This window comes from Corapipo altera, unplaced genomic scaffold (genome assembly GCF_003945725.1).
Source record: "Corapipo altera isolate COAL_440 unplaced genomic scaffold, ASM394572v1 61411, whole genome shotgun sequence".
Lineage (NCBI taxonomy): Eukaryota > Metazoa > Chordata > Aves > Passeriformes > Pipridae > Corapipo > Corapipo altera.
In genome coordinates, this window is record NW_020884875.1 from 18,918,214 (window position 1) to 18,929,023 (window position 10,810).

The 10,810-nt window shown below is 38.6% G+C and overlaps 1 long non-coding RNA gene across 1 annotated transcript; it reads right to left on the reverse strand.

The window, feature by feature from the left end:
• Nucleotides 1-595: 595 nt before the first annotated feature.
• LOC113943437 lies at nt 596-10,426 on the reverse strand. Its single transcript, XR_003526321.1, has 3 exons — nt 10,323-10,426; nt 2,668-2,820; nt 596-1,460 (listed from the first exon to the last, which is right to left on the reverse strand). It is a non-coding gene; the product is annotated as an uncharacterized LOC113943437 (long non-coding RNA).
• Nucleotides 10,427-10,810: the final 384 nt, after the last annotated feature.

Sequence of the window (10,810 nt, forward strand, 5' to 3'; positions counted from 1 at the left end):
ATTCTTTAAAAAATGCTTGTTTTGTGTGAAAAATGTCTTTTCCTCTCTGTTGGCTTTGGCACTCAGTTCCTTTCAAAATCCACCAAGTGCAGTACCTGCAGGAAATAAATTCCATTCCTAGAACAGTACTGTCTTACATGTGTATTACATGTGCATATTCATATGCAGATACAACCATGTTACACAGATAATCAAGCCATCTGGGAGTAAAACATGGAAAAACTACCTCCATCAAATTCTGAATACTTATGAACTGGCATATCCCAGCATGAACTTTGTTGGCCCTACTAGAAGAAGAGAAAAGCCTTTTCTTGCTCTGACCTGTAATATGTGACTGAGTCAAAGAAGGAAGACAATTTCTTAATGGAAACAAGTTACCAGAAAATTTAAAGGCAAATGAGAATCTTTTATTCCTGAAAACAAAACAAACACCCTCCCCCACCCCCGCAAAACAAACCCCCAAACAAACCAACAAACAAACAAAAACCAAAACAAAGACAAAAAAGACAAAACCAAAACAACAAAAACCCAACAACCCTATAGAACACATCCATGTCATTTTTCTTAAATGTAATTCGTTTCTTTAAGAATCAAACACAACAAAAATAATTAGTTCAGAGCAAGGCAAATGCATAGATGTATATGGACATACATAGAAATGTTATGAAACAGACACAAATAAATATTTATCTGCTTTTCATTACCCAAAAATGTCTGCCGAAGCTGAGCTGCAGTCTGATATTGAATTGAAGGTTGGGGAGTATTTACTATTGATTCTACAAATGACTCTCATTGATGACAGGAAAGGAAAAAGCAAGTTCATGTAATAGAATTTTGAAATGGATTACGAGCCCAATAATACAAACATAAAAGGCAAACCATGTTGCTTGCTTGAGAAAGTGTGTGCAACTTACACTAAAAGAATAACTACCACAAGTAATTATCTTCAACAACCATTGCATAATGCAGGATGTAGGACAATGCCACAGGTCCTGAAGAAAAGCATTGCCGCTGAAATGGTCACCCAGTAGAAAGTCGCTTTTGAGAATTTTAGCAGGGCTTTAGCACTAAATACCTCCCTGCTCCCTGCTCCCTGCCATGTCTGTGCAAGGGCCTAGGGGGACACTTTCTGAGAAGTACTCCCATCTGTCACATATTAGTTACAGAGGTCATGCCTCAAGAGTGTAAGTGTGCAACTGAAGACAATACATCTGAGTCACAGCCATCATTGGAACTGTGTTTAGTGTCACACCATATCAATCAACACTGCGTTTGCCCAAATTGGTGGGGTACAGCTTCTCCGAATGGCCAGGCCTTTCCAGGTAAGACTGAATGTGCTGGAGCTGCACATTTAAGTGAATAGACTGTGGGTCCAAATTAAAAGGTATCTTACTGAGTTGCTCTTTAACTTTTAGAATCTAAACCCAAGACCAGTAGTTCCTGTTTTCTTCTTCCTCAGCCTGTAGGAACGAAGGAAAAAAGGTTAGACACACAGCATTATGAATAGGTCACGCTGAATTCTGAAAAGCACCATACCAGAATTCATCTATGACTTCCTACTCATTAAATCCAAGCATGAAACCCCCTTTAGTGTAACATTTCGAACTCCTGAGTTTGTAAATGTAATTTGTTTGCCACAGATACCATAAATGCACCATTAGACAACTGTTACAAATTAAGTGATGGAAAAAAATCAAGCAGCAGTAAATCACCAGGTTTCAAAACCATAATGAAGTACTGTTAAAGTCACACCAGCTGTTTTAAATACATGAAGCTGGGGAAGGTTTAGTTAATAATTGAGGAAGTGCTAACAAGAAGGAGAGAAGGAAATAAATCTGAAGAACTAAATAACCAAAGTAAAAATAATTGTAGAAAACAGAAAAAAAAAAAAGGGGAGGCATCTATTTCTATAGAGCAATTTTCATGTAAAAAGGGCAGTGTTTGCCATTTGATTACAGAAATATGGCTATTAAGATAGTCAGAGATAACAACTCCTAGCATATTTTTGCTGACCCACTTTGTCTGCTGTTATTTCCATCCTGGAGGCACGTTTTACCATCTTGCTTCAAGCAATGTGTTTTCAGCAGTCACTCAGTTTTCAGTTCAGGCATTCGGCACGTTCACATCCAGTAAAATTTTGCAAATAAGTAATTATTACTTATAAAGCCAAACTCAACCTTCCATTTTACATAATCTTTTAATTACATTTTAAATAACCTTCTGGGGGAATCCAGTTGGACCCTTTATCCATATGAAAAGACTTCAGGCAAGACAAGTACAAGTAAAAAATATGAACCAGATGTCTCTACAATCACACAAAAAGATTCAGGTCTTCTTGCCACCGTGATAAGTCACTTAAATAGTCTTTGCTGTTGATGAAAGCATCAGTGAACTGGGTAAGAAGAGCCACTGGCTGGAGGTCACCAGGTCAGCTCCTCTGCTGCCGATATGCCCTCTGCCACCAGCTCCATTCACAGCTCCTACTGGTGACTTAGTGACATCAGCCAGTCCTTAGATTAAGGTCTCTGCTTTCTTTCTTCAAACTTTGAAATTCTCATGTAGGTGTTTTTCCTCTTGGATTCTTTCACACCTGATGGTTTTGTTACAACCATGCTCCCTCTGTTTGTAATCTTATCATTTTTATCTGCAGACTTTCTTTCTGCTCACCTTCAAACCCTCTTAGTGCTCACACTTCTCTGAGAAAGGGTTGTGTAGCTGGGTGTGATCCAAGCTGGATCCTTATCTGCTAAGGCATCCCATCTCAACAGCAAGGGTTACTGCTGCGACCCAGGGCTTCTCATTTGGAGCAGGCACCTCTCCCTGGAACAAAGATCACTTTTCTTATGAGTGTCACAATTTTCTTCCACTAGCTTAGGGGAAGTCAAAGTCTTGGGAGCAAAAGAAGAATCCCTTGTTAAGAGAATATGAGTTGACAGAAACTGTCAACTTTACAGGATGACCTGTAAAATATTCTTGCAGAGACAGGAGGATGATCCCAATGCTTGAATTCAAGTTTTAGGAACAGTAAAATGGCAACATTTTTTGCATAATAAAATGTTATTATTTACCTTACTTGACAATGAAGACTACGTTAAAAATTCAAATTAGTTGTTTCAGAGACTTTAAATCTGTAAGAATAACACATAGTTGAAATGATGAGAGGTAGGAGTGGCTCTAGTTTTTTCCTACTGATTCATTTGTCCCTCTCAACTTCCTGATTTCTGATTTATTATTTTTTTAGGCCTCCATTATGCTTTTTCATGCATTTTGTGTTCTTTTCCATAATAAGACTCACAAGAAACTTATGTAAGCCAAGAGGAGAGAAGAAAATTCATCACCTGCTACAGTTTAGATTTAAGAGCAATGAATGCAACAAGGCATATCAGTGTAAACCTAAACATGTAGAGCTCAGTGAAGCTGGAGACAAATTTCCACAATCTCAGGATTTTATTTAGGCATCTCATTACTCTTGAAATTACTGGGAAATCAGACTGTAAAAGTCTGTTCTCTTCTTAAATAAATCTATACCAGGAAAGCAGCTTGGGCATAAATGACAACCTAAACCCAGTATCATGTAGAAAATGTTCCTAGCATTCAACATGACCCCAGGTGCAAGCTGCTATTTTTTGGCTAGTGATGACTATGCTGTTTTAGTATTAACTGGGAAGACTTGCATAAACAGAGGCTCAAATCATATGCACTGAAACCATCAGATGGAGTGCATATGCAGACGGCCTGTGAAATCAGAGGCATGATTCCCTTCTCTGCCAGGACTGCTGCTCTGAAATGTAGTTAGAAACAGTTAAATGCATTCACAAGTTAATATTCAGGATGATTCCTGTCTTTAGAAAAAAGAGTAGGAAGAATCAATAGTTTCCTGATTCCTACTGATTCTTCAGTGCAGGGCACAGCAACACATTCTTGGACAAAGTAAATCCAGAAAAGTAATTTTACTGGGCTGAATTCACTCTTCCACCCCAATGGAGATGTCTCAGATAAAACACCTTAGATGAGATTGAACAGTTGTGTTTAATTAGCTCAGTTCCACCTGTACCTTTTTATCGCTGTTTTGCTGCAGAAAGTGTATTTTTCCATGATTCGGAGGAAGGCAACTTCTTTACTCTGGGCTGAAGCTAGAAACTTCCAAAGCTCTAAAACCTTCAGTTGAGAAAAGGAGAACAGACTCAGGACAAAAAGTTGTACTCTGTTTTATGAGAGTGAGAGGCAAAGAAAATCTTTTTGTGACCTCCTTTTCATAAGCACAATGCAGTAGTTAGGCATTAAATAACAGCTCAATAGGTTTTCATCAATGCAGAAAAATAATTACTTGGGAAAAGTTATATAACCTCCAACAAGGTCAAAGATTGAGATATTTTTACACGTGGTCTGTAAGATTCCCTCCTGCATTAAATAACTTCTTGAATAGAAAAAAACTCATCATCTTTACAGGGCTGGACATAGATGACCTATTATTTTAGCACCCACTAATTTTCCTCCATGTGGAACCTAATAGGGAAATTCATTAAACAGTACCATTGGTTATTCTGCTCTGCAAAAAGCATATCCATGAATCCATCCTGACCAACCAAACTGTATCTTTATTTCAAGAACCAATTTAAAAGATTTACTTTTTGTTATTTACTTGAAACAAAATTTCATGGGGCTATCCCAATCAGTTCACTGACTTATCTTTTCCCTGCTTCCTGGAACATTTAATTATCACCCTTGTAACAGAAGAGATACCAGGACACAGTTAATCAAACTCACTGGTTAAGATCCTGCTAGTGGTCAAAATCCAGATATGAATAAAGGGCTGAACACCATGTCCTTGCAGTAGTACCTGTGAGTTTCAATTATTAACCTATCACAGATACTGCATTAAACAGATCGTTAATGTTCTCAGCAAACCATAATCAAGTCACCACCGCATGCAATTTGAAATGCACCTTTTCTTAGGACTGCTGCTTACCTGGCTCTACATATTACATCTTCAGGGTTGGTATGGAAACAATCCTGACACAACTTTCTCTCTTTGGGATGTCTCAGTCAGAGAAGTTTCATTTTCCTCTTGCTGAGGTTCTACCATTTTTGACACTAAGCATAGACTTCCCAGGTGAAATATTGCTTTCCTTTTAACCAGCTGAATTGTTGCAATTGGGCTCAGCGTGGTCAGTGTTTATCCTGCTGAGCCTGGGACTTCCCATTCAAGGGTGTGTAGAGTAAAAGGTGCTGTGGCAAATACCAGAGCTGAAAGATCTAGAAAAAGCGGTATTTTTCAGTCTTTCTGAAGGCCCTTGGTAGGTTTGGGGCATCTCTGCATAGATATTCCCAGTTTAAGCCTAGGGCTGTGAGCCAACAGAAAGAAATTCTGGGTGACATATTTGGATGATGTCCTGGTAATCATTTCCTACCACCTCCCTCCCAACCATCTGGTCCTGACAAACTGGAGCTTGGCCTTGGGCTGACAGTTAGACCACATTAGCGAAGAGTAACATATGATAAATTTCCAGATAAATAGAAAGACTGGAGTTCTTCACATCACTCATATTTGTGCCTGAAACATAAGGCTACAGGATTCAAGCTCAAGAACAGCTACAATGGAATTTTCAGGTGATAACTATGATCCATTTTCTATACTAGCTACATCAAAACCAAATCATCTCAGTTTTTCATCAGCTGACCCAAAGTCTTTGATAAACCCAGACATGACCATAAATTTTTAAAACATGCTTCAGTTTTCCTTAAATATTTTAACATTACTCTTGTGATATTTTCAAGACCAAATACAACTCTCCTGGTCAAGTCTCTATCAGATCCAGTATGTTGTTACAAAATTCTACATTGACCCACTTGAACATTTTTATTGAATTACATTGGCTCTGGAATTAGAGCCTTTCCTGTCTTACTTACTATTAATTTACTATTAAGGAGGGAAAACTGCATCTCTTTCTTCCACTGAGTATCTCACAGTAGCTTATATACTTTAAATCCACTAAACAATTTATATAGCTTCATAATTCTATCTTTTAAATGAAGCCATGCAATTAGTGAGCAACATAAGCAGTCTCACACTCGACAAGGTGCCAGCCAGAAAAGGTTGAAACCTCTATGCTTTGCATAGAGTAGGACATCATATGCTTGGTCATTAAGGCAATTGTGAGTTAGTAGCTCCCCTGCTAAGTGCTCCAGTGGTACCATTGGTAAACAGCAGGGGGTCAGTCCTTTTCCTCATTGTGCTGGGAAGTAGCACCTTACTGGATGATAAGTACTACATGCCTACCCTGAAGAAAACATTCAAGATTTTGAACCTGGAAGGACTAAATGTCATAGTCTTAATTGAGGTGACATGTAAGATCTAAGAAAATTCAGTTAACTAGTGTACATGGCTAATTTGTCTGAGGAGTGTTTGTAAACAGTCTACTTGTGGGGTTTTTTTCCTTATTTTGTACAGAGACAATTGTTAATCTCAGTGGATGTTCAGACAACAAAATATTTAAAGTCCTATGAGCCAGACTCTTTTAAGTTAAGAAACCACTACTTTGAATAAAATCCTGACACAAAAAAGTTTCTAAATATATATATGCACACACATATACATATATATATACATACATATATATCTCTAAGAAATCTCTCAGGGGAACACTACAGTGTGATTGTTTCTATGACTAAAACAGTTTTGGTGCTTCTTTGTTCCTTTGACTGAACTAATTTTATCATATGTATTCTCTAGTGGTTGCTACCATGTGGAAAGGATGCGCTTCTTCTAACATCTTCCTGCACGTCAGCCACAACATATGGCAGGTTATCCCTTGTCCATGATAAGCATTTTGTTGTCCCTCCAGTGTTTGAGGGGGTGGGGCCTGAGGACTAAGATCATCTGCAACTAAGCTCAGCTTTCTTTTTAACTCTACTTACAGGTCACTGGCCACTTCCAGAATACCAGCAGTCATTTTTGGAGCTCTTTGAAGTCCAAAGCCTCTACTCTCAGCTCCTCTCTCAATGAGCCATCCTGCAACATGACAACCCCATGATGCAGTTCACACTTCTTCTCATCTCTCGAGGTGTGCCTGACCCAGCCCCACACAGTCCAGCAGCACACTGGCATTTAACCTGCCTTTGCTCTGCTGCACCATGTGATGTGGAGCACTATGGGATGGGATCCCTGCTGATGACAATCGTGCACCAGCTTTTTGGGCTAGACCAGTCCTGTTTCTCCAATCTGAGTTTTAATTCCTTTTGAACAGAAACAAGTGGCTCTCACATATTACCAGGCAAGTAGAGGATATTATCTGGTCCATTTCATTCCCTAAAGCAAAAAGTATATATAATATAGATTCTAGGATTTCAAGCATCATTATAATTTTGACTTATCAGAGTGTGTTAAAATGCAACATTTGTACGCAGTAAGCAATAATTACATAATAAGAAAAGATAGAGAATAGCTTTAATAATGTGCAAATGTATCCATGGTAATGAAAAGGAGTTTATCCCTTTAATGGCTCAAACTGTGTAGTTGGATTCACATCACAACTACACTTTGGCTGAAAAATACACGCTTGGATGAAAAGTAGGCATTTACTCTGGTCCCTTGAAGGCCAGGGAGCCCTGATGGCACCATTGGACTGATCACCCCTTAAAGCATTTGAATCATTAATCAATTATTTTTCCATAACAGTAGTTTCAGGGTATGTTTACAGCACAACTGCTGGAAATTTTCATTGAGCAGATGATAAGGGGTGTGTTACTTTTAGTTGGTTTGGCTACAAGGAAAATTTATGCTTTACAAATCTGAATCAGACCTGCCCTACTTGACTTGATCACTAAAGCAAAGGCAGCTGCTTACTATAATTGTCTTAACTCCAGTTACATATTTTACCTGCTAAAGTAGTAATTATAGGTCTTTGGGAAAAGTAAGGAAGGAAACAATAATTATACAGAGAGAGAGGGAAGATATTCCAGCTGCAATTCAGATTTATTTTCCCACATTGCCTACCTTAGGAGACTATCAAAAAAGCATATAATACAGATACTATGTCTCTCTAGAACCGTGCTTAGCTGTAACTATTACCTGTCTTTCAGAACCTGAAAGCTGCTTGCCTAATGCCACAGCATAACCTGCAGGTGTTTTTTTGGGGTAACTCAGCTTTGCAGAAGACACCTCCTTTTGTTTTATTTTTGTGGTGTGTCTGCTTAATCTTAACTGAGTTTTAGGGATTAAAATGCACCAGTTTAAATCCCTGGTGTGTTTGTTAGATATGTGGAAGACAGTCTGCTGTTTAATGAAAATAGAAGATTGCCCAGCAGATGTCCTCACTGATTTGTAAGTGATAGAGCACAATTTCCCCAAGCTCCTTGTTATCTGCAGAAACACCTAGGCAGAAATTTTCTTGACCTCTCTTGAGCTGAAATTTTCTTGACCTCTCATGTACTGTAAGTACTAGAAGAGTGACTTCAGAGCATCAGAAAGGCAATGCCAAGCCTTCCTGCTTCCTGAGACAGGATAGTATAGTGATGTGCAGCTACTGAAGTTTTCAGTCAGATACCTTTGCTCATGCTCATTTTCTGGGTTGTCAGCAACCACACATAGCACTGCTTATGCAGTGTTTTACCATCTGTCTTGCACACACTTTCTGCTTTTTTGGGAACCACATGGGTTGTTGACATGGATTCTGTCTTTTCCAGCTTCCATCTCCCTCTGCCAAGCACATTTTCTTAATTAAATAATGCTTGGCAGTGTACACAAGCAAACAATTACCCACACAAATTTGGTGCAAGCAAGTGTAAGACCACATGAACAGTGGAGAGGAAGTCGGGTTTAATCATTAAAATGTGTAAAGTGTTGGTTCGACAATTGTTTTTGTTCAATAAACCATACAATTTTATTGTGTGGTTACCTTTCCTGGGCCAAGGCTTGAGCCTAATTCAAGATTTAATAAAATGCACAGCTTTTGTAAAAAATTGAGAACCATGTCCCTATTTCTCTCCTGTTCTGACCCTTTCTCACACATGAGGGCTGAATTACCCATGATTCTGAGACTTTACTGCATTGAAGACATAGGTAAGGCTGTGTTGAGGATCAAATACAATTAACAAGGACGTTGTTATCTTCCCAAAGATCCAGCAGCAAATAGGTTAAGGAAATTAATTTTGGCCCTCCAACCCTTAAAGTTGTTTTGTATTCTGTTGTTTCAGGTGCTTCCATGTGTATCATTCTCACCTGGCCTTACTACTTCACCCAGGAGCTGGCCAGTGCAATCTGCTTGACTAAACTTTTAGCTACAGCAGTGTTCCTGAGATTTTGATTAAGAGTTAATTCTCATGCAAAAAGTTCAACAAGGAAAAATTTCCCCATGGTAATTTGAGAAGCAGTCCTGCATCCAAATTAAGTCATACCCAATGCTAATGAAACAGCTTTAGAAACCAAAGGGGTAACCAAATACCTCAGGCCATTTTATCATCTGAGGTACACGAGTAAATATGAAAGGTCTTTGATGTAGATTAATAGGCATCACAGGTATGTAAATGATCTCTTAATTTGGCACTCTATAACTTACTTGCTCTTAGATCTTAAAGTACCCTAAAGTTTGACTTTCTAACACTAGAAAAACTATTCTTAATTCCCTACAAAAACACCATGTAATTTTAAAAGAAATTTAATTAGAAAACTTTGTAAATACTTTAAACTGTATATTAAAGGTCAGAGGTTACTTGGAAAAAAAATCTTGCTTCAGGTTTCACTATAGATGAGAAATATTATCAGAAAAAAATAATAAAAGAACTAAAGTATCAGTTTTGTCTTCCCATTTTTCCTGCTCTGCATTGCTGTAATCCTGTAGCTCTCAGGAATGGTAGTTTGATTTACCTAGGCACGTGTGTCTGTACTTGCTACTCCTATTGTGGTAACTCCAGTTCCTTCACAAAGAATAGCACCCAACAGCCCATACTTTCAAAAACAACTGGCTAGAATTGTATCTTGGCAATTCAACTAAATTTTACCACCTGCAATAAGCTAAATGCAGGTTGTCTTTTACCCAAGTATATGTGTTGCATCTTTTGCTTTTACTTAGGGATCTTCCCAGCTCAGGCCACACACTGGCTTCTGGGCACAGTCTCACTACTACTCTAAAATTTACATGAGAAAGATTCTCAGTGCATTGACAGCAGGTGCCCAAAACAAGAACTCTCCCACCAAAAGAGCTACTGAATTATGTAATTCTTAGTCTGCAAGTGCCTGTCCCCCCATCCCACAAGGAAGAAACAAAACACTGCAATAGGGAGGATGCTGCAGAAAGGTTACTGTGATTTGTACCATAACCTACCTAGAAGTTGCTTATACACACATGGACAGACGGACTCGCATAGAGGTTTTACGTGTCTTTTGGCCTTTTCACTTTCCAGCTGTAAGTTAATGGGTTGTGAGAACAATGTCAATATGTACCAGTTTAAGAACAATGTTTTATGTAACTCAGATTAAAATTTAACAGGGCTGTTTCACTATTCAGTGTGTGCAGCCTTTTCAACTGGATCTGATAAAGATCAGTTTTGCTGGAACTTGTTTTCATAGCACTTACAAAAGCAGCCTTCCTGCTACTGGCACTTGGAGCAAAAGAAGCTGCAAAATCTGCTGCATTTGAGAATGAAGTCATATGCTTAGCATGCTTTTATACATGCAATAAATAAAAAAGGCAAAAAGGATTTGTGGCACCGTGTCAGTTGCTAATCTTGCTTTAGCTGCATTATAACACTAGCTCCCCTTGTAGTCCTGTGGGTAACCACTTCAGCGGCCTGACAACTGCAAATAGCTGTC